Here is a 21,175-nt window from a genome sequence, read left to right on the forward strand (position 1 = left end):
GGTGCATTGGCATAAACCTCCTCCAGGATGATTTAAACTAAACACAGATAGAAGTATTTTAGGGAACCCGGGCTCTTGTGGTACTGGTGGTGTTATTCGCAATAATACTGGGCAGCTAGTGAAAGCCGTTGCCTCTCCTAGTGGAATGGGTTCTAATAATAATGCAGAACTCCTTGCACTATTATATGGCCTATGGGTGTGCATTTCCCTCCATCTTTCTAATGTAATCGTAGAGGTTGACTCAATGGTGATTATTTCTTAGTGGCATAGAGGTTGTTGTGGGGTTTGGTATTTGGAGGATTATTGGGATGAAATTGTCGTTTTAGCCCAATCTATTAATTGTAAATTTCAGCATGTCCTACGTGAAGGTAACTAAGTAGCGGACTGGTTGGCTAAAGTTAGCACAGCCTATATTTCTTCAGATTATTCTAATACTTCTCCCATGCCTCGGGTCCTTCGAGGTTTGATTTAGTTAGATTTATCAGGGATTTCTCCTATACGTTGTTGTAAAGTTTCATAGTGGTGGTTCTTGTTTTTTTTGTTTCGGTTATTGTTTCTTTCTTGTTTTGTTTGGAAGTTTTCTTTTGTTACCACGGTTTTCCTCCGCCATAAGTGAGGGTTTTATTAATAAATTCAAGCTAGCATTACTATTAGATAGGTGATTGCTCACTCTTCTTAAAAAAAAAAAAAACATTTCAATGCAAGGAAAAGCCTCATCGACAAGATAATAATAACCTACCACATTATTAAATCAACTAGAATCAGTGATTTTGCCAAATAAATAACTACAAAGTCCTCTATAGACAACATTGTTTCAATTTATTAATGTGAATAAATTGTACCTGGTTTTGGCCATGTAAATTGATTATCAGGTCTAATCAGCATGATTAGGATTTTTCTTTTTTTTTTGGAGAGTGTTGTGACGTGAGGTGAGAGACATGAGGCGATTGTGAGGCAATTTTTTTTTCTAGTTTTGGAAACTCCGGATCTTTAGGGCTTTCCTTTCTTGATTATTTCTGGCTGGCTTCGCACACTAGGGTTGCCTTTTGACGGCATTTTTCTCCCCTCCGATGGCTTCTCCGTCGGTGGGGCCTGCTAGTTCCGATGTGCTGAAATCGTATCTTCAGGTTGTGAACAAAAAAACAGAGCATCCTACATTTAAAATTCCCATGCATTTTTCGGTTGATATCGATGGTGAGATGGGTTTTGTTTTCTCAGAGTTCATGAAAACACGTCCTTCCATTGACAAAATATGACTCAGTGTGGTGAAAACTTGGTGGCTGATTGACGTTCCAACTATCAGTTTTATGGATGAATTTCATGTGTTGATTCATATGAAAAATGAAAGAGACTTTGTGCATGGTTGGGCATGTGATGGAAGAACAATGGAAGGTATCCCTTTTCGGTTATTCAAATGGACTATAGACTTTGATGTGAAAAAGGAATACCCCTTGGCACCCCAATGGATTTTTTTGCCCAGACTACCTATGCATTTATACCGGACTAATTTCTTACAGATTATAGCTACCAGGTTTGGTCGGTATCTTGGAACAGATAATGCCACCTTGAATCGTACTCGTGCTTCTGGGGCGAGCATCTGTGTTGAAGTTGATCTTACTATGGAACCGGTAAAGGGCTTTATGATAGTAGTTTCTCCCACAAATTACATATGGCAGGAGGCCAAATATGAAAGAAATGGTTTTTATTGCCCAAAGTGTTTTAGACAAGGGCACACTTTTGTTGTTTTTAGGGTGGGTGAGAAGAGGAAAAATGAAGGAAAAGTTAAAGAAAAAAAAATCTGGCAACAAAAGGGAATTAAGGAGCCGATGGAGGATAAAGCTGGAATTGTTATAGGGAGAAAATATTGGATACAGGGGCTGTTAATGGTAATCCGAATGAAAACATGGCGAGTGTTTCTACTGCTCATGATATGGGTGATTTAAATGTGACCAACCCTGCATAGATGGTTCCCGAGAAAAATTTAGACGAAGTGGAGATAACTTTACAATCGGACTTGATAAACAGTGCTGACATGATACAACATAGAGAAGGAAAACAGGTTGAAGAAACAGAGTGTGGTCAACATGTGCAATCTGCAATACCGAGAGACCCTGACAATAGTGATGAAAAGTGTGAAAAAGTTTGGCATGATGATGAACTTGAGTTGCAATGGAGTGCACAAGCAGATAGAGTGCAAACTACGGTGCTTGATGAGGAAGAGAATAATGACCGTCTGGGCAATGGCAGTCCACAAAGAGAAGTCACAACAGGCTATTCTTTAGAGCGAGAGGAAGGAGAAAATACAGTTTTGTTGGGGAAGGAAAAAACGTATGATATAGATGGGGAGAGATAGTCCACTACTGCAAAAGTCACAAAATCAGATGCATATGAGGAAAAATCAGTAAGGAAGTCACAGCGGGTGCATACTCGTGCTCAAAAATTAAATTTATGAGTGACAATATTTTCTTTTGGAATATAAGAGGGTTAGGCAGTTCTAGAGGATGTTTAAAAAAGTTACTCAATAAGTTTAAGGCGAGTTTGTTTGCAATTGTGGAACCTTTTATTAAAGCTGAACATATGCATGAGTTGGGGAATTATCTTAACTTGAATTATCATTATCATATTTCGAATTAATTTCAAGGGGGGAAGTTATGGGTGTTCTAGAATGACCCAAATATTGTTGAAACAGTAGCGTGTTTGACTCAATCTATTTCTGGGTGGTTGGTGATCGATGGACAAAAACTTGAGGGGCTAAGTGTTCTTATGTGGAGAGATGGGCTCTTTGGCAAGAACTTGAGGGGTTGCAAGTGACTGATCAGCCTTAGATTGTAGTAGGTGATTTCAACACAATTAGAACGGACTTTGAGAGAATTGGTGGTAATCCTCGATATCTGCCTTCCATGAATGAGTTTAATGATTTTATTGACAAGTGTGGTCTCTTTGAGTTAACTTGTTCAGGACAATGGCTGTTTTGGTGCAATGGGCATGCTGGGACCTCCCAGAGTTGGGTGAAGCAAGACAGAGTGCTCATCAATAATAATTTCCTCACTCGTTTTTAGTTTGCGAAAGTGAATTACCTTAGTCGCAAATCTTCGGATCATTCCCCGAAGGTGGTTTCATTGTTTACTGCATATGGTTCTTCTTCTTTTCATTTCATGAATATGTGGTGTTTGCCTGCTGATTTTTTTACTATTGTGAAGGAAGTGTGGAACAAACCGAATGAGGTACAAGGCATGATGAAGCTTGCGACCCATTTGAAATGCACTAAGGTTGCTTTAAGAGCTTGGAATAAAAATGTTTTTGGAAGAGTGGAAGGTAATATAAGAGCTCTTGATGAGAGAATGGATATTTTAGAGGATAAGCTTTAGCTTGAATTTTTCGAGGAGCTTCAGGATGATTTTTTAGCAACTAAAATAGAGCTAGATTTATGGGAGAAGAGGGAAGCCTCTCGTCTGGGTCAACTTTCTAAGAAAAAATGGCTGACTGAAGGCGATAAAAACTTTTCATTCTTTCATGCCGTTATTAAGCAATGTCGCCTAAAGGGCATGATCAAGAAAATGGTGCTTTCAGACGGAAGGGTTTTGGAGAGTAGAAGTAGTTCATTTGGGTGCTGAGAATTACTTTCGGAACTTTTTTAAATGAAAATTCAGAAGTTGAGATTTGTGCTTTGGGCGAGTTAGTTGATGAAAAAGTCTAGGATGAAGACAATGAGATGCTTTGTGCGGAGCGGACTAAGACGGAAGTTAAACAAGCCATATTCTCTATTCCAAAAAATAGTAGTCCAGGTCCTGATGGTTTTGGGTCTGAGTTCTATATGGTTTGTTGGGATATAGTGAAGGAGGATGTCATCGATGCTGCCAGAGATTTTTTCAAGGGTGCTCCTTTATCCAGGTTTTACTTTGCCTCTTTTATTGTTTTGATACCAAAAGTTCTTGAACCGGCGAGCTTTGATAAGTTTCACCCCATAAGTCTTTGTTCCGTGGTGTATAAGATATTTTCCAAGATTATTGTTAATAGATTGACAGGCATTATTGATAAAGTGGTGTCACATGAACAAGGTGCTTTTATTCCAGGACGTAGTATTTTTGAAAATATTACCCTGGCACAGGAAATGGTTCATTCTTTGAATAAAAAAACTGTCGGTGGCAATGTAATGTTGAAAATCGACATGGCTAAGGCTTATGATAGGGTGAATTGGGATTTCTTATTAAAGGTTTTCCGGGCCTTTGGTTTTTCTAAGAGGTTTTGCGAGTTGATTGGCAATTGTATAAAGTCTCCATGGTTTTCTATTTTGATGAATGGAACTTTGAAAGGCTTCTTTAACTCTTCAAGGGGTTTACGTCAAGGAGATCCCCTATTCCCTTATTTATTTATTGTCATGGAGGAGATTTTAGCTAGACTATTGAGGAAAAATTTTGAGGAATGTAGGATTGGTAAATATTATCATCCTATTGGTGCTCCTTTGGTTTCCCACCTATTCTATGCTGATAACGTCTTCATTTTTGCTAACGGGGGGAAACGTTCGATTAAAAATCTTATGCATGCGCTTGATTTAAATGAAAAATGGTTGGAGCAGAAAATTAATAAGGAGAAGTCAGCGTTATTTGCTTCTAAGAAGATTGCATCAAATCAGAAACGTAGTTTGCTCAGAATCACTGGTTTCAAGGAAGGTAATTTTCTGGTTACATATTTGGGGGCCCCTTTGAACTCGGGTAGATCGACTACCAGAATTTTTGAGTATCTTGTGGAAAAAGTGAAAAAGAAAATAGCTGGATGGAAATTCCGTCTCCTTTCACAAGGTGGCAAGTTGATTCTAGTTGTTTTGTCTAGCATGCCTATCCATCTGATGTCAGTGATGAATGTTCCGGTTACTACTCTTTCCCGTATAAATTCTCTTCTTTCTAATTTTTTATGGGGGGAGACTAACAATAAAAGAAAATTACATTGGATGTCTTGGAAAAAAGTGTGCAAGCCTACAAAGGAAGGTGGTTTGGGTATTCGGGATTTTAAAGAGGTGCAAAAGTCACTTCAAATGAAGTTTACTTTCCGTCTTATTTCTATCAATAATTTGTGGACTGATTTTTCCAGAGTCAACTATTCTCGCAATGCTCATGTTTTAGCACAAAATAGGAGACCCACTGTCACAACCCCACCCTATCAAGAGCGAGACCGTAATCCCATACCTATTCTTTTTCCTATTATAATAGTAAATTTATTTACAAATGAATTCCCATATTGTTATTAGTATTATTATTATTTTATTAATTTTTTTAAAAGATAATGCGAGACGATTCGAACGCATCACGCATAAATTCTAATTTCTAACTGAAAGAAACATCTAATAGACATACTTTTACATTCCTTTACAAAGGACTTTCAGAGTCCGTCATCCATTTATTTAGCATAACTACTTTAAACAAAAAGTGACTCAATCCCTTCATTCTTTACAAAAGAAAACTAACTTAAAGCATGAGGGGTTTCCATTACCCCACTATATACTTTATACCCGACGGTATCTTGTCTAGAAGTTAACTCAATAAAACATCCCCGTGTGGGGTCCAACATTAAAATGTAAGAAACATATATCTTCATAAAAAGAAACCAAACTACCCATGGACTACTAAACGTTGGCCCCTCCCTCCTCAGAAATACTCAGCTCCTCAATAGATTCATCTGTACTTGGACGTTTAAAACATAAACACAAAGTGAGTCTAATACTCAGTAAGCAGTACACCATGCTGTTAACTTAAATAAGCATATAGTACTTTCTTTTAAAAACATGCATCCATAAACCAATACTAATTCTGACAATACTTCCATACATATACTTTCTTTATAACATCATACATACACTTACTTCTTACTATTATGTATATACTCACTTCATACTTTCATGCAAAATCTTTATTTCTTATTTTCATACATACTTATATATCATATCTTCATGCATACACTTCATTTAATCTTTCACTTTCTTGTGACCAACACACTATTACGCCCCGTGTGTTGGGGTTAGCGGTCCTATTGGACCTGGATTCCACCCGTGGCCACAGGTTAGGACCCCTTTCTGTCAGGGAGCAGCACTGGATGCACTACCAATACTAATTACCTGGCATTGCAATCTGTCTATTTCTTTGATATCATTTTCTTTCATGTGGCCATTACATATTTTCATACATTAATTCATCCCTTTTCTTTCTTTGAAATCAACATTTTCAATATCTTCCTTAGTCCGATGAATATGTTTTTATTTTGGAGAATAGCATTTTATGTCATGTTTACATATAAATAAAATCTTAGTTATTTCAAGAAGCATGTATAAAAAATTTCATGACTTAGGATCTACATGCATGCATTACCATATACATATACAATTAATTATAATCGATAGGATACTTAACAAGGGCTACCAAAAAAGGCTTGTACATAATATAAACTCATTTATTCTTTAATTAGAGGAACGTATGGAAAGAGATAGAGATATATTCTTCCACAAGAGAACTTGGTGTGGGCGCATGGTCATAGCTACTTACCTCGATCCGTTGAACCCCTTTAACTTCAGAAAATCCTAATCCAATAAATAAAAAGTGTGTTAAAACTCATCCAACATCCTTTAGATCCCCTTTTTAACGATGGCTAAAAATATTATAAATCTAACATCGTTTTCTACCCTTAATGTTACTTTAAATAACTACCCTCTCGATAAATCCTTACAAGAGTAATATAAGAAGATAGTTAATTTAGTTAACATAACATCAAAACAACCCTATATATATAATTAATCCCTTAAAACAGAGCATATATGTAGATATACAAAACATAACATCAAAACATCCCCATATAAATACTTAATCCCTTAAAACAAAGCATATATGTATATATATAAAACATAACATCAAAACATAAACTAAACAATTTAGTTAGCTTCCAAAACCACATAAAATCATATTAAACAATTTACCTTAAGCTCCTAGATTCTTTCAAGAGGTGAAGTGAAGGTCCAAAGCTTGAAGAAAATGAGAGAAGTTTAATTTCTTGAAGAGGAGAAGAAAAGAGGGAAGTGGCGTTGGCTAGCATGGAAAGAGAGATGAAGAAGACTTGTTCTTCATTTGTTAGGTGTAGACCGATGGGTTTGAAGGGGTTCATTTGTTAGGTGTAGACCAATGGGTTTGAAGAGAAAATTCTTCATCTATTAGGTGTAGACTGATGGGTTTGAAGAGGAAATTATTCATCTATTAGGTGTAGACCGATGGGTTTGAATAGGAAATTCTTCATCTATTAGGTGTAGACTGATGGGTTTGAAGAGTAAATTCTTCATCTATTAGGTGTAGATCGATGGGTTTGAAGAGGAAATTCTTCATCTATTAGGTGTAGACCAATGGTTCATAAGAGAAGAATGCTTAGTTAAATTTTAGGTCATTAAAAGCTTAAGGAAATGGAGGGTTAGGATTAGATTTAGGAAGATAACTATTCCAATTACCAATCCAATGGTGGGAATCATTTGTGCTCTTTCATAAATAATAAAATTTTAGGATTTAAGGAGAAAACACTATAATGCCTTAAAAATCATGAACTTAATTTATTTTAACAACCCACATAAAAGTAAAAACACACCCATCTAAATAAAATAATACAAATATTTACATGAACATATTTAACTTAAGGAATAAAATAAAATGACGTAAAGACTCACATAGTAAGACTAGGGTATTACACCCACGGATTCCCGTTTTTGGAAATCTATTATTTCTGTATTATCAGAAGTTATGGATAATGTAAAGGTTTTGGTAAGGGGTGGTAACACTTCTTTCTGGTTTGATAGATGGATATCTTCAGGTTTGCTTTCCGCTAGATTTCATGATATTGCTAATTTGAAATTACGTATTAGTAAATTGTCGTTGATTGGATTCTTAAAAGGAAGTGCACGTTGTGGTATCTCTGGGACTTTTGGGATGAGTTATGTGAGGAATTGAGGGGAATGACTTATATGGTTGAACACCAATTCAGGGAAGCTAATTTTGCAGCGGATTTTTTAGCTCGTGAAGGAGAGAGGGGGAGGACGGAAAAAATGATAGCATTCAAAGAGGTCCTCTTCTTTTGAAAGGCATTGTTCAGACTGATTCTCTGGGCCTTCCTTCTTTTCGTTTCTAGCTGGGTTTGTTTTTTCTTTTTTCTTTGTTTGGTTTTGTGTTGGTTTTTTAGGCATGTGTTGTTCCTTGTTAAGCATTTTTAGACTTTGGTCTGTTATAGGCTTGTTTAGGTTGGTCTATGGTTTTTTTTCCTCTTGTTTCTTGGGTTTCATTTGGGAGGTCTTTTTTTCTTTATCTGTTAACTCCCAGAGGCTGGTTTTGTAACCACGGTTTCCCTCCATCATAAGTGAGGTTTTTTTAATAAACTTGGGACGGAGCCACTATTGTACATGTGGCTACCTACTCTTTTTCTTTTTTTTTTTTAAAAAAAGGTCTAATCAATGCATCCATGAAAATGCGTGCATCGTGGGCTATTCCCTCCCACCCAGTATACACATATGTGAACTTCATATCAAAGTCACATGTGCAGAAGATGTTTTGTGCAATCCGGTCATGTCAATTTCTAAGTGCGTTACCCAGACGAGTGGGTGTAGCAGTTGAGATCATTGTGCCATCCATTGCCCAAAGACAATTCTACAAAATCGGGATTATATAACGCATCTCAAGCATAACATACATTTAACATTATAATTAAGGATAATGATAGGGGTACTACCTAGGGGAGAGTATCGGACGGTCCGGACCGGCAAAACCGACCGGACCGGCAATTTCGGTCCGGACCGAACCGAACCGAACCGGTAGAATGTCCGGTCAGTTTCGATCCTATTTTCTCTGGACCGATAGGTTTCGGTTCGGTCCTGGTCCAGGGGGGTTTTGCCCCGGACCGGACCGAACCGAACCGAATGAATATTAATATATTTTATTATTTATATAATCTATAATTATTTATAATTTTTATCTTACCTAATAGGCTAATATTTATCATACTAATTATTAATATATATAATTTTATACTAATACAATAATACTAATATAATAATATTTATACTAACTTACTAAGACTAAGACTAAATCACTAACTGTCTATATTAATAAATGACTACTAGTTATTAGTATTACATGATATTTACATCTAGTTATTAGTTATAATTTATAAACTTATAATAAATAAGTTAATAAATATTACTAATTTACTATATATTAATAGACTAATAGTATTACTATATTAGTATAATAGTCTATTAGTAATTTAGTATATAGTAAATTACTAATATATATAATAGTAATTATAGTATACTATTAGTTATATATATTAAATTAATATATTTAAGTTATTATCTATTAGTACTAGTGTAACTACTAACTAGTGTTATTACATATTAATATTATTAGTTACTAGTTATTACATCTAGACTATCTAGTTATTAGACTATAGTAAATAAGTTAATAAATATTACTAATTTACTATATACTAAATTACTAATAGACTAATAGTATTAGTATAATAGTAAATTACTAAGTTAGTAAATTTCAAAAACAAAAAAAAAAAACTCTCTAAGTTAGTAATAATTAACTAAATTAACAATTAACTAGTGATTTTTTTAATGATTTAATTAAATAATACACATTAAATAGTTTACCTAATTTTATTTTTACTAACTTAAATATATTTTTACCAACTTATTAATTTTTTTTTATTGTTTAGAATTAGATTTTAGAAGAAGTTATATGGGTTGTGTGAAACGGCGCCGTTTCACGCAACCCATATATTTTTTTCTGAAATTATGCGCCGTTTCAGCACATAATTTCCCTTTCCCCCCCCCCTCCCCCCCCGATTCCCTCCACTCCTCCTTCAGTCTTCACTCTTCACTTTCTCTCTCAACTCTCAAGTGAAAAACACGCTCAACGCTCACTTGATTCTACAGACCCTAGCCCCGTGCCGTGCGCATCCCCTCCTAGCCGTAACCCATTGCCGACGCTATGCAGTTGCCCACTTGCCCCTCCGTCGCATCTCAAACGAGGTGCCTCTCTCTCTCTCTCTCTCTCTCTCTCTCTCTCTCTCTCTCTCTCTCTCTCTCTATTATTTTTATATCTTACCTATTAGTTATTATTTTTGTTAATTTGCTTGATAGTTGTGGATATTAGGCTTGTTTGTGTGCTGGATAGTTGTGGATTTTAGAGCATTGGCGACTTGTGCCCATTTCTGGAAAACAGATGGGTTCGCTCGAGCCTCGCGTACTTGTCGCTCGAGCGAACCCAGGCAGAGTAGAGCGCTCGACGCTCGCTCGACTTTTAGCTCGAGCGCTCGACTCTCGCTCGACATTCCGCTCGAGCGAACTCAGGCAGAGTTGAGCGCTCGACTCTCGCTCGACATTCCGCTCGAGCGAACTGAAAAATCTTATTTTTTTTATAAAATTATTATTATAAAAATAAATTTATATTATCATTTTGATGAATCAAATGGCTAATCTAATGTGGGATTATGGATAGAAAGGTCTTAGATTTATGGAAAACTTGTACTTTTCATCAATTTTTGAAGATGGCTTTGATGAAGCCAATGTGGATGCCTGGATGGATATTAGGGTTGTTTGTGTGCTGGATAGTGGTGGATATTAGGGTTGTTTCTAGGCTACGGACAACCAATTATTCTAGAAAAACTTATTACACTAATTGTTGGTTGTTTATTTTTCTAGATGGATTCGTCAACTTCAACCAATGAGGTGCAAGAGTTAATACAAAGCCCTGGTATGCCTCCGCCCCCACCCCCATCCAATGTAAGTGATAAATCTAACATTGGTGGGTCACAAAGTGGTAGAGTTAGGTCAATGGTTTGGGATCACTTTACAAGAATATCAAAAGGGGATCCCACTAAACCTAGGGCTGCATGTAATTACTGTGGTGCTTCGTATGCGTGTGATACAAAGATCAATGGTACAAAGTCTATGAAGCATCACATTGAGAAGCAATGTAAGAAAGGTCCATTTAAGAATACGAAAAAGTCCTAGACGACTCTAGGTTGGAAAATGGAGGGAGGTAGTGGTGGTGGGGGACTTGTGCCCATTTCATTTAGTGTTGAGGCTTGCTGACAAGCCTTGACAGAGATGATTATTGTTGATGAGTTGCCATTTAGGTTTGTTGAAGGGGAGGGTTTTAGAAAGTTTATGCTTGTGGTTTGCCCTAAGTGGGTAGGGATTCCATCCCGTTGGACGATTGCGAATGATTGTTTTAATTTGTTTATCAGTGAAAAAAATAAATTAAAAAGTGCTCTTCGAGGGCAACGAATTTCCCTCACCACGGATACATGGACATCCGTGCAAAATCTTAATTATATGTGTCTCACAGCACATTTTATTGATGATGACTGGAAGCTACATAAGAGGATTCTTTCCCTTTCTTTGGTTGAAAATCACAAGGGTGATACACTTGGTAAGGGCATAGAGTTGTGTTTGCATGATTGGGGGCGACCGAAAATACTTGCTATCACTCTTGATAATGCAAGTTCTAATAATGGGGTCATTTCTTATTTGAAAAAAAAAACCAAGTATAGGAGGGATACGGTCTTGGAACATGAATTCTTGCATGTTCGATGTTGTGCACACATTCTAAATTTAATTGTGCGTGAGGGATTGAAAGAGTATGAGGAGTTTATTGCGAAGGTGAGGGGTGTTGTGAAGTATGTTAAATCTTCCCCTCAAAGGTGGGATACATTTAAGAAGTGTGTGGCATTGAAAGAGATTAAATGCAAAAGTCATGTTTGCCTAGATGTACCGACTAGGTGGAACTCCACCTATCTTATGTTGGAGAGGGCTGGGAAATTTAGAAAAGCTTTTGATCGGTTGGAGGAAGAAGATATGTGCTTTTTAAGTAGTATTGGAGATGATGATGATGACGATGATGAAGGTGATGTGGTAACTAGAAGAAAGTCAAAGAAGTTAGGGCCTCCCAATGCATCCGATTGGGATAAGGTACGGTTGTTTGAGAAGTTTCTTGCATTATTTCATAATGCAACTTTACGCTTCTCGGGGGGTGAGTATGTAACTTGCAATACCTTTTTTTCAGAGTTGGTGAATATTAAAAATGCCATTAACATAGATTGTGAAGAAGGAAGTCCCGTGGTGGGATTAATGGCCTCAAATATGAAGAGAAAGTTTGAAAAGTATTGGGAGAATATGGATAATCAGAATATGCTGTTGTACGTTGGGATTGTTCTTGATCCTCGTTACAAGATGCGATATCTTGACTTTGGGTTGAGAAAAATGTATGCATATGATCAATCAAAAATCATTGATATGAGTTGGAAGATGAAAAATGCATTTATCCGCATGTATGAGGCATACATCCAAAATGAAGAAGGGAATTCTCCTCAACGCACAAGTTCCCCACGTGAAGATGCGAGTCCTTCCACAACTCAGTCTACGAATAGACATGCTGCATTGATGGCCCAATTTAAGCAAGAGTTACAGTCAGAAGACTCTTTGGAAAGCAGGTCAGAGGTTGATAGATATTTAGCTGAAAAATGTGAGGATGAAGGTGATAATTTTGACCTACTAAATTGGTGGAAGGTGAATTCAGTTAGATATCGCATACTTTCAAAGGTTGCACGCGATGTACTTGCAATACCGGTATCTACTGTGGCCTCTGAATCTACATTCAGCACTGCGAGTCGTGTACTTGACCCTTTCCGAAGTAGTTTAAATCCGATGATGGTTGAGGCTCTCATATGTGCACAAAATTGGCTCTGTTCTTCCTCTACTCCAATAAGCCTTAGGACTTTAATGGATGAAGTGGAGGAATTTGAGAAGCAGATAGATATGGGTATGTAATCAATTAACTTTGATTTATTTTGTGGTATATTTTGTTTTATCTTCTATATTATTTTAACTTTATTTCATTTGTTTTGTATTAAATTTTTATGGATTGAAGGAGAACTTGTTGGGGAATTGGCTTATTCTGCAGAAGGATCAAATAAAATGGCTACCGAGTCTTAACCCAATGTTGATGTAAGACATGAATTCTGTTTAAAATCTATATTTTTTTTTGCCCAGTTTTATTTCTTTCTAGATGTGATTTGTTTGTAAAATCTGCTTCTCTATTATATTTGGACTTTAATACTTGAAAAATTCACAAGTTAAACTCAATAAACATCTTGTTTTATAGTGATTCTGTACATATCAAGGCCTTGTGTCATTAATCCTCTCCTAAAACCATCTTATCTAGGCCTTGTGTCATTAATTGCTGCACTTTGAAGAAGTGCATGGTAAAAAGACTCAGTTACAGCTTGTGTAAAAGGCTAACTAAAGGTTGATTTATTTTATGTTCACTAATATCATCTTGTTTTGTACCAACTCAAGTGTTGCACCAACTGAGTTGATTTATTTTATAACAGACTAACCTAATGTTTAAAGGTTGATTTTTATTATGTTCACCAATAGGTTAACGCCTTAGTTTTTTACTTTTTTATCTGCAGATCTGTGAATCGTGATCTCAACCTTGATGAAGAAATTGATCGTGAGGAATTTGCTAATAGTCAGGGACTGATTAAACAATTACCTAATTGTATAATTTGTATTTTGTTTTGATGTAATCATGTTAACTTTTAGATGCTACTGTTGGTCTTTTTTTATTTTTTACGTAATTTATGCTAGTGTTAGTCTGTTATAGTGCACTGTGCATCAGTGCTTTTGATGTAAATTATTAAATATAACTTCTAATCTTTGATAGTTCTTTTTTTTAAGACTTTTTAATTTTTAGTTTTTAAATATGCTTGCAAGTTTGAATTTTTTAAATATGCTTGCAGATTGCTTGGGAATGGATTTTTATTTTTCTAGCCTTTTAGAATGCAGATTGTAATCATTTGATGTACCATGTATCATGTATGTAAAGTAAGATACATGAAAATCGATTTTTGCTATATTTTTTTCTTGTTAGAAGAGCTTTCTTTCCTTTTTTAGATATATGATAAATATTAAATAGTATATACTATAATTGATTGATCTTTAAATTGTTTGGAACGTATATATAGAAATTTTTCTTCATTTGGTAGTAAAATATTTTATTCAAATTTATTATATATAGATAATTTTTTTTAATGGTTATTTTTATTTTTCTTTCTAAGTATTTTTTTGGTATTTTGGGCTTCAAATTAGATAAATTATTAGTGAATTTTAACTGTTGGGCCGAAATTGATGTAAGAAAAAAATTGGGCCATTGGCCCATTTGGAGTCCGGTCGGACCGATTGGACCGACCGGACCGGACCGTCCCGAATGGGACCGGACCGCCCGATTCCATTGAGATTCGGTCCGGTCCAGGGTAGGGAATCCCTGGACCGAATAGGTCCGGTCCAGTCCATCAAACCCCCCAGAACCGGACCGGAGCGGACCGATCTCCCCCCTAGTACTACCCTTTTAGTACCATAAACAATTCTTGTTGTATTTATTTATTTATTATTATTTTTTTACTTAACAATTAATGTAATGATACGCGGCATTATTATTATTTTTTATGATTAATGATGTTAAAAAAGGAAAATATATTTTACAAAAATAATAAACTTATATACGTTATAAGTACTAAATGGGCATATACATGGTAGTAACTCTATCACAACCTTTTAATTAAACAAAAAATCGAATATAAAGTCAAGAAGTGCTTACCTGAAACCATGGATAGTTGTGCTGGTTTCTCTCAATGTATGGATGGACCCCCTCTATGTGTGTTGGTCTAATCACACTCTTCCCTAACTCATGCAATGCCCACATAACCGTCTTTACGTGCCGGTTAATAATCTCACTTGAATGTTGGAAGCAGTCCGCAACGACACGCTGACCTTGTCCATGACCAACAAGAAGGGAGAAGATGGTCAATCATTCCTCCACCTCGATCCTCTCTGTTGGCTCTATGATCATTGTTTCCCGTAACACATGGCATATATAGTTGAATGCAGTAACTTCCATGCAAAACATTTCAATGCAATTCCAAGGGGTCCCATTCAAAACACTCTGGATATATTGATCCCCCTGAAGACCAATATTGTGTTGGGGCAATGGGATTCGACGACCAACATTCTCATTTGTCATCCACATCAGCCACACTATGTACGCCTCATCTATTGCATCAGCATATCCATCTCCTAGCAAAGGATTATCATCGTTCGAGAAGTCATCATCGGCCATTCTAAAAGGAATTATTTTGCGTGTGCGTTAACAAGATTTTTAAACTAGCATAATAGGGATATGTATGTGAAATGACACCATGTACTTAATAGCATAAATTTTAAAAAAAAAAACTCATCATAAGTAGTAGTAGCAAGCCGTCATTGTCTAAATAAACATACATAATGAAATGATAACTAGCATTTTAGTACGTAAATATCTGTGATAAAGGTGGTCAACTAAACACATGCAAATAATTAAACCCTATCACATTCTAATAAAATAATTATCAACAAGAACAATAGCTATAAACTTTAGGCCCACTCTGCTCTACTCTCTGCAGAGATCGCAACGAACGATCTCTGCAATGCCTCACCAGTTATTAATTGCATAAAGGCCTTGTTCCATTGATCAAAAGGCAGGTGAGGTTCAACTTCGTCAAGCAATTGAAAGCAGTGTGTAAGGTTATCATGAGACACACCATTAGTCTCCATGTTGTTGTCTCTACTGCGCTTCGTAGCCCTCCACTCCTCAGCAGCCATTCGCTTGGCCTCAGAACTTTTCTCAATTGCCTCCAAGGTCCTGCTCATTTGTTCATTTATAGCAATAGAGTGGGAAGGCCCGGCCCTCAGGTGTCAACGAGATCCACAATTATATGAGGGGGATAATGGTCTCCTTGATTGCATGGACCTGTACATTGGAGAAGGTGGTGATGGGCCCCCTTCATCAACTGGGGATGGTCCTCCTCGGTTTCGCAGCTCCTCATCAAGTAGGTCCTCCTCCTCACTAGTTGGGGCCGGGTCAGTCGATACCCGATGGAGTGTGCCCATCGCAACAGAACACCCAAAGATAGCACATAGCTCTTCATACCTTGGGCATCCATTAGTCTTAAAATGCTTGAATGAGTTTCTCACCTAAAAAAAATAAAAAATAAAAAATAAAAATTATTAACTCAATGTAAGTTTGGGAAAAAATTGAAGTTTGAAATATAATTTTTATGATTTGTACCCTGATTGCATTTGCCCAATGTTCCTCGCTTGCCACTAGAGTCTTCCTATCTGGATCCCAGCCCAACCCTGTTTGCCTCATCAGATTTGTGAATTCTCTCTACTTTCTTTTCAGGTGTGCAATTTTCTCTTTGACTTGCTCAGAGTTAAACTTTTTCGTCTCATAGCCAGACAATCATTCAGCAAGCCGAACATGGTCGTTGTGGGTGATCTTCCCACCCCTCAGTCTAAATGCAATGGTATCTTTGTGCAAGAAATTAACCAGGACATCCTCCATCCCATCATCCCACAATAGTCGATCATATATCACTTTATTCGGGTAATCCATATGGCGCTATTAGATGTTCAAAAATAAAATTGAGTCCCCATGCATTTGAATAGAATGACCTATATGCAGCATAAATGTTTATTAGCTATCTTCATTTTAGACATGGTAGATAACATGTTTATAGGTAAATATAAGAAATCATGTTCTATAATTTCTCAGTCATTTATAGTCGGCTACGTAGGCAGGAAAAGACGATTCCTATTATTTTAATATAAAGAAACACATTATACGAAATAAATGAAAAAATATTACCTATCGAGATGATGACGATGATGATGAGCGCAAGTAGTTAGGATACATAACATAAAACCATGTAATAAGTTAAAAAAAATAAAACATATAAGAATTAAAATTTTACGATAGTGTATATTAGGCTTTTAGAGTCCAAAGCTTACTTATATTCATGTAATGCGGCATAAATTTGAAAAACTCAATTTGGGCATTAAAAACAGTGTTACGTCGGTAGTTGTTCCTGACTAACATGAATAAAATGAATCTTTATATGCCTATATGAAAGGCTTCCAAGTTCCAGCCTTAAAGGATGCACTTTTTGCATGCCCTCCCTATTGACAACAAACACAATTATTTGTTAACTTCTCTGCATATGTTCTTTATAAGTTTTTGGATTAATTTGGACTTGGGAGGGTGGTGATCTTTGAAACATTTCATATATGGTTACCTAACTTTTGAGAGTGAACATATGCCAAAATATTATGGAGTATTTACATGTGTAGATCAGGTAAATCTTATAACTGTCAACCTCAAGCAAGGTCCTAGCAGTTCTATCTGGCTTTGTTTAATAAATATTTACCTTTTGCCATCAAATGAATGCCTATTTACTTGGAAAGAATGATCTTTGAATATAATGCATTGACCCTGGAAATTATGTTTCAGAGAATAAATTTGAATGGATTAAAAACTATTGTAATTTTTTAAAAAACAATCTTGTTCCCTTATTTAAAGATTAGTATTGATCTCCTACTACTACAACAACTTATGAGGATATTAAAAAGGTGGTCCTCAAACTGGAACATACAAACCATTTTTCAAAATGGTTTCCTTCTTGAGGTCCTCTCCTCAAGAATTTTCGTTATAAGTTTGTGTCTCATTATGTTGTTTGATTCAATTTTTTCTGAGCTATGCTTGTCTATGGCAAACTTCAATATGCACTATTTTGTACTTTTGAATTCAACTGACATCTGTTCTCTTCTCATTTTTTGCTCCCATTAGTCAAAAATTCTGATTTTACAAAAATTTGCACTTTGAGAAATCAAAGAGCTAGACTTGAAAAGGATGCTTCCTCCTCGAACCACCAAATGCATGTCACATGAAATAAAGAGTTTTCTAGGGAGGAAAATTTTCAATTTCTGACAAAGGAGAATTTATGTAGACGTTTTTGGTTATGAGTACGCTGTTGATATTTGCTTTTCTAAAACGTGACAAATTAACAAAATGACTAATAGCAGAACATATAGTTTATGTAAAAATGCCCCTAGTTTCATTTCCTATGTTAACGCTTGAATCTTGTATGCTACTAAACAAACCAAAGAAAGACCAAAACAAAACATAAGAAGAAAATTGATAAATATGATACTAATAAGCCAAAGAAACCGCCAACGGCTTTCTTCCACTTCTTGTATGTGCCATATTTTATTTTCTTTTTTGTTTAGGATTTTTTAGAGCTTGAATGCATTATTTACCAAGCAAGACTAGATACTAAAATGCTTGGCTAAAGTGAGGTCAGAGTGGACATACTGGACCGGTATACTTTACTATTGGAAAACAATCTTGTCAATGTAACACTCCATTCTTGCATTCTAAAAGAAATGATTTACAGAGTACGTTATAAAGATATTCATTTGTGTTAAGTTCCACATTGGCTACTTACTAGATGAAAGTGGGATTTATAGTGTTTCTAGTAAAACTTCAAACTGACTTGTCTTTTTGAAGTTTTTGTGCATATGTGAGTAGCATTTTCCCTTTGGTTGTTACATATGGTATTAGCGCCTTCTTGTAAGGTAAGTTGTGTGATACTAAAGCATCATATGATATGGTCTTGACAGGGCGTCAAGAGTTTAAGAGGAGTTTGTAACACCGCAGTACCACATTGGAAATGAATAACTCGCATACATTCAATTATAAAGGTAGTCATCAGTGCTAAGTCTAACATTGCCCACTAATTATGTGAAATTGGAATTATAAGCGATTCTATGGAAGATTCAAATCGACTAATCTTTTTGGGATTGTACCATAGATGTAACTAGCACATTTTCCTTTGGTCGTCACACCATATTAAAAGTTGTGTGTTGCTCATTTTGCTGTCATAGGCAGTTTAAAAAACTAATCAACGACTTCAAAAGTACCAGGAATAACTTTTTAATGTTCTCTGGAGTTGGAGAAAATAAATTCTGGGGTCTATATACAAGCCCAAATTTAAAGAGAGACATTGCATGACTTTCACCAATCAACCATAACTTTCACCTCAAAAATTTAGGAAAAGGCGTAGTTGCATCTATGCTACACTCAAAAAAGTCCGGGTCAATGTTAAGTATAGAGGTTTTTCAATTTAGTTATAAATATCAGTTTTGCCTAATATACAACCATTATGGGATTCAACTCTCATGTAATTCTTTTGCAATCCACCCACCCAATATGACACGTAATGCTCATCTACGACAATCTTAAGTTTTAAATTATATATACATATATATTTGATAAGTAAGAAACTTTATTGAAATGAATGAAACTAGGTGGAGCCTATGTTAATAATTTTTTTTTTTTTTTTATATTTCAAACATTCCCCGAGTTTCATTTCCTATGTTCACATTTGAATCCAGATCAATTATCACATAGTTCTATATTTTTCTGGCATCTAGGAGTTTTAAGACTGTTTGCTATTTTTTTTTGCTTTCTTTCATATTTTAAAATGTCATGTACTGACCAACGACCATCCCATAGGCTTGTTAATGAGTTCAAGGTGTGGTTTTTGTTGTTAGTTTGAACTATAAAACAGGGTCTAGTGGTGGTGGAGAGGGTTTTTAAGTTACCAAGTTTGGACAAAGTTCATAGAGAACTACAGATACTGGGAGATCAAAGGTTCATTTCATATTGGCTATAAGTCCAGTTTAAAATTCATAGCATTAATTTATACATCAAGTACACACTAGATATATCTAGCAATACCACTTTCTAACCATATCACACACACACACACACACACTTTCTAACCATAGCTTGTTACACAAATGAGTTCAGCAATATCATTTTGTTATGATAGCAATCAACATAATTGTAAGAGAGAGAGAGAGAGACAGAGACAGAGAGAGAAGATTCAAGAAAGGCATGTCGTCATTTTGAAAATTATATGTAGATTAAATCAATTATTAAGCCAACCAAATTTCACCAAAACTTTTTAAATGGAGATCAAGTAATAGGGGCCAAGAAAGTTACCTGGTAGGACTGAGTCCTAGGACCTATGGTGATCCAGAATTGACGGCGATGACAGCCGAATTTGTAAGCACCAATGTCTTTGTTGATGGAGTTCATGGCAATTTTTCCCCTCAGTTTGGGGTGATGGCTTTTATACACCACTTCAGATTTTACAACAAAGGAAATCTGCCCCAAATTGTACAAAGACTCCACGTGATGCTACTGTATGCACAGAGGTCAGATTACTCACCCTCAATGCTGATCGAAACAACCTTTATAGAGAGATTCTGCTCAAGCTCGAGGACAAGGGGTATTTGACTCTGCCTCTCCATGCAAATATTCGCACAACCTCACGATTTAGGGGGGAATCGTTGTGAGAGATGACCGATGGAGAATGGATTTTGTAAAAACTGAAGACCTTACTGAATCACATGAAAATTTAACAAAAATCATGGGCTTCGGTTTGCTCACCTTCAACCTCTGTATGGGCTCATTTTTTCATCACCTTCAACCTCCATCCCATGCGTATAGCTTGGAAACTGCCAAGGGCTACGTCATGACCAAGAAATGCTGAGGGATTTGGTGTGACTCGGGGATTTCCCCATTTTTTGCTGTGGAATTTGGTCTAACTCGAGGATAAAACCATGGTTTGCTAAGAGCATTGTAGTGGCCTCAATAAACTTTAGCTAGTCACTTTTATAAATTTTATAACTCGGGGCTACGTCACTTTTATAATTTTAGCTAGTCATTTTTTGTAACACCAAGTAATAAGCTTAACAAATCTTTAACTATTTTATTAAAATATTGATTTTAAACTTTTTATTAAATTTTAATTCTAATTGTAATTTGAATATGATTATATTAAATATTATGGTTGTATTAAAGTTTATTGTTGTATTAAATTTTATAGTTGTATTATTGTTGTATTAAAATTTATGGTTGTATTATTGTTATATTAATATAATATGGTTGTATTATCGTTATATTAAAGTTTATGGTTGTATTATTGTTATATTAAAGTTTATGGTTGTATTATTGATGTATTAAAATTTATAACGGCTATATTTTTCCAACGGCTATATTTTTTAACGGATATATTATTCATGTATTATTTTTTTTAACGGCTATATTTTCCAACGGCTATATTTTTTAACGGGTATATTATTCATGTATTATTTTTTTTAACGGCTATATTTTCCAACGGCTATATTTTTTAACGGTTATATTTT

This window comes from Carya illinoinensis, chromosome 15 (assembly GCF_018687715.1).
Source record: "Carya illinoinensis cultivar Pawnee chromosome 15, C.illinoinensisPawnee_v1, whole genome shotgun sequence".
NCBI lineage: Eukaryota > Viridiplantae > Streptophyta > Magnoliopsida > Fagales > Juglandaceae > Carya > Carya illinoinensis.